This window comes from Rhinopithecus bieti, unplaced genomic scaffold, assembly GCF_001698545.2.
Source record: "Rhinopithecus bieti isolate Rb0 unplaced genomic scaffold, ASM169854v2 scaffold_3040, whole genome shotgun sequence".
In the NCBI taxonomy this organism is placed as follows: Eukaryota; Metazoa; Chordata; class Mammalia; order Primates; family Cercopithecidae; genus Rhinopithecus; species Rhinopithecus bieti.
The window spans coordinates 6,297,553-6,302,101 of NW_016804657.1; the positions used below are offsets into that span (position 1 = coordinate 6,297,553).

The following is a 4,549-nucleotide window of genomic DNA, read 5'->3' on the forward strand; positions in this document are numbered from 1 at the left end:
GATTGGCAACGTTGAACATTTTTTCACATGCCTGTAGGCCATTTGTATTTCTTCTTATGAGAAATGTCTATTCACACCTGTTGCCTGCTTTTTAATGAGATTACTGGCTTTTGTTTTGTTTTATTTTGTTGCTGTTGAGTTGTTTGAGTTCCTTGTATATTCTGGATATCAGTTCCTTGTCAGATTAATAGTTTGCAAATGTTTTCTCCCATTGTACAGATTGTCTCTTTATCAATTGTTTCCTTTGCAGTGCAGAACATTTTTAGCTTAGTATAGTCTTATTTGTCTATTTTTGTTTTTGTTGCCTATGCTTTTAAAGTCTTAGTTACAGCAGGGCATGGTGACTCATGCCTGTTATCTTAGTGGCTCAGGAGCCTGAGGTGGGAAGATCACTTGAGGACAGGAGTTTGAGACCAGCCTGTGCAACATAGTGAGACCCTGTCTCTAAAAAAATAAAAAGAATTAGCTGAGCATGGTGGTGTACACCTGTAGTCTCATCTACTCAGGAGTCTGAGGTGGAAGGATCACCTGAGCCCAGGAACTTAAGGCTGCAATGAGCTATGATCATGCCACTGCACTCCAGCCTGGACAACAGAGGAGACCCCAGGCCTAAAAAATTTAAAAAAATTAAAAATAAAGGCTCATCCATAAAATCTTCACCTAGTTCAATGTCCTATAGAATTTCCCCTGTTTTTTCTTTTGGATCTTATCTTTAAGTTTTTAATCCATTTTAAGCTGACTTTTGTATATGGTGAGAGATAGGGTCTAGTTTCATCCTTCTGCATATGGATATCCAGTTTCCCCAGCATCATTTATTGAAGAAGGTGTTCTTTCCCCAGTGTATGTTCTTGGCACCTTAATCAAAAATCTGTAAATATGTGGATTTATTTCTGGGTTCTCTGTTCTGTTCCATTGGCCTATGTATCGATTTTTATACTAATACTTTGCTGTTTGGGTTACTATAGCTTTGTAGTATATTTTGAAGTAAGGTAGTATGATGCTTCCAGCTTTGTTCTTTTTGCTTAGGATTGCTTTGGCTATTTGAGGTCTTTTGTTTTTAGAATGTTAGAATTTTAGAATTTTAGAATTCTTTTCTGTGTATGTGAAGAATGTCACTGGTATTTTGATAGGGAATGCATTAAATCTATAGATTATTTTAGGTAGTATGGCCATTTTAACAATAGTAATTCTTCTGATCCATGAGCATGGGATGTCTTTCCATTTGTTTGTTCAATCTCTTTCATCAGTGGTTTTTGTTGTAGAGGTCTTTCATATCCTTCATTAAATTCATTTCTAGGTATTTTATTTTTTGTAGCTATTGTAAGTTGGTTTGCTTTTTTGATTTCTTTTTTGGCTAGCTTGTTATTGGTGTATAGAAACACTACTGATTTTTGTATGTTGATTTTGTATCCTACAACTGTACTGAACCTGTTTATCAGTTCTAAGAGTTTTTTGGTGGAGTCTTCAGGTTTTTCCTGATATAAGATTATGTCATTTGCAAAGGAAGATAATTTGACTTCCTCTTTTCTAACTTAGATGCCTTTTATTTTTCTGTTTTTTGATTGGTTTGACTAGGACTTCCAGTACTATGTTGAATAAGAATGGTGAAAGGTGGACATCCTTCTTTTGTTCCAGTTCTTAGAGAATAGGCTTTTAGCTTTTCCTCATTTAATATGATGTTAGCTGTGGGTTTGTCATATATGGCCTTATTGTGATGAAGTATGTTCCTGCAGTGCCTAATTGTTGAGAATTTTTAACCATGAAGACATGTTAAATTTTATAAAATGATTTTTTGCATCTATTGAGATGATCATATGGTTTTTGTCTTTTATTCTGTTGATCATGAGGTCAGGAGATGGAGACCATCCTGGCTAACACAGTGAAACCCTGTCTCTACTAAAAATACAAAAAATTAGCCAGGCGTGGTGGCAGGCACCTGTAGTTCCAGCTACTCAGGAGGCTGAGGCAGGAGCATGGCGTGAACCCGGGAGGTGGAGCTTGCAGTGAGCCAAGATCGTGCCACTGCACTCCAGTCCAAGCGACAGAGACTCCGTCCCAAAAAAATAAAATAAAATAAAAAATAAAAACTACATTAAAACCCTTTGTTGGAATGCTTTACACTTTACACAAAACAGAAACGAAAATAACCTGTTTTATCACAAATACAGTCCTCCTCAAGTTTTTTGCCCTTACACATGAGTATTTGTCTCAAACACGTCTTCTTTATAGCAGCTAGGCCCTGCCACCACTATGCTTGGCTGAGTTCACAAATCTATTGTAACCTGTAGCTTCTCTGTCACTTCTCTGCCACTCCTCTCCTGCTAAGATTTGTTTCCTGACAGTAATTAAAATCTTCCGCCTCTGCCATAGCTGCTGCTGCTACTGGAACCACCATAGCCAACTTGGTTTCACAGTTTGGCAAAGTATTGGCCTCCACCACCACAGGGGCCAGAGCTTCCGCCTCCAAAGTCTCCTCCCTTCATGGGTCCAAAATTTGAAGACTGATTGTTGTAATTGCCAAAATCATTATAGCTTCCACCACCTTCAAAATTGCTTCCGTCATTACCAAATCCATTACAGCCATCCCCACTGCCGCCACCACAACCATTGAAGTTTCCTCCGTGACCAAAGTTGTCATTCCAAAAACCACCTCCATGACCACCACCAAAGTTTCCAGAAACACTTCAACCTCTTTGGCTGAATGAAACACTAGCCATCTCTTGCTTTGACAGAGCTTTCCTAACTTCACAGTTGTGGCCATTCACAGTACAGTATTTCTGAATGACAGTGTTATCCACGGAGTCATGGTTGTCAAAGGTTACAAAGGCAAAGCCCCTTTTCTTGCCACTGCCTCAGTCAGTCATTATTTCAATCACTTCCATTTTTCACACTGTTCAAAATAATCTCTTAGGTGATGTTCTTCAGTGTCTTCTTTAATGCCACCAACCAATATCTTTTTCACAGTTAAGTGGGCACCTGATCTTTGAGAATCTTCTCTTGAGACAGCTCTCTTTGGTTCCACAACTCTTCCATCCACCCTGTGTGGCCTCACATTCATGGCTGCATCCACCTCCTCCACAGTGGCATATGTGACAAACCCAAAGCCCCTGGAGCGCTTGGTGTTTGGATCTTTCATTAACACTTGGCCCTTGAATTCCCCATTGCTCAAAATGGCTCCTCAGGCTCTCCTTGGTTGTTTCAAAGCTCAACCCTCCAATGAAGAACTTCCTCAGCTGTTAGGACTCTATAGGAGACTCTGACTTAGACATGACGGCAGGGGAATGAGAGACTTTAACAATGCTTCCTCGGTGGCATCCATGGGCAGAAAGGACCTGTTTCCATTTTCATTTGCCTCACGAAATTTTTTTATTACCTTCTGAATATCTTTATTGACCCAATTGTTAGGAGTGTGTTGTTTAATTTCCATGTATTTGTACAGTTTCCAAAGTTCCTCTTGTTACTGATTTTCAGTTTTTTTCCATTGTGGGCTGAGAAGATACTTGTTATGATTCTGATTTTTAAAAATTTGTTAAGACTTGTCTTGTGGTCTAATATATGGTTTATCCTGGAGAATGTTCCATTTGTTGATGAGTACATTCTGCAGCTGTTGGATGAAATGTCTTGTAAATGCCTGTTAGGTTCAGTTAGTCTCTAGTGCAGATTGAGTATGATGTTTCTTTGCTGCTTTTCTGTCTAGATCTGTGCAATGATGAAAGTGAGATGTTGAGGTCCCCAACTATTAGTATTTTGGAGTCTCTCTCTTTAGCTCTAATAATATTGGTTTTATATACCTGGGTACTCCAGTGTTAGATACATATATATTTACAATTGCTATATCCTCTTGCTTGATTGATCCCTTTATCATTTTATAATGACCTTTTGTGTCCCTTTTTATGTTTTATGACTTTAAGTCTATTTTGTCTGATATAAGTATAGCTACAGAAGCATGTTTTTGGCTTCTGTTTGTGTGGAATATTTTTGTCTATTCCTTTTCTTTCAATCTATGTGTGTCTTTACATGTGAAGTAAGTTTTTTAGGCAGCATATAGTTGTGTCTTTTTTTGTTTTTTGATCTATGCAGCCAGTCTATAGCTTTTAATTGAGGAATTTAAGCTGTTTACATTGAAGATAGTTTTTGATAGGTGAGGACATGTTATTGTCATCTTGTGCATTGTTTTCTGATTGCTTTGTATTTTTTGTTTTATTGTTTACTTCTACAATTTGGTCTGTTTTATAGTAATATCAGTTGACTCCTTTTTTTCTCATTTGTGTGTCTGCTTTATCAATGAGTTTTATTTTTTGTGTGTTTGCATATATATGTAGATGTAGTTCTTTTGTTTCCAGATGTGGGACTTCCTTAAGCTCCTCAGCATTTATTTTGTTGAATTTGTCATTCAAATCATGAATTCTTTCCTTGATTTCTTTGTATTGTTCATTTGGGTTGTCCTATCTCACTGACTTTTTTAATGTCATTATTTTGAAATTTTTTCCAGGCATTTCATAGATTTCCTTTTCTTTGGGCTCTGTTACTGGTAATTATAATGTTCCTT

The 4,549-nt window shown here is 37.4% G+C and overlaps 1 pseudogene; it reads right to left on the minus strand.

Annotated features, from left to right (window-relative positions):
• Positions 1-2,345: 2,345 nt before the first annotated feature.
• Positions 2,346-3,269, minus strand: LOC108528037 (heterogeneous nuclear ribonucleoprotein A1-like; annotated as a pseudogene).
• Positions 3,270-4,549: the final 1,280 nt, after the last annotated feature.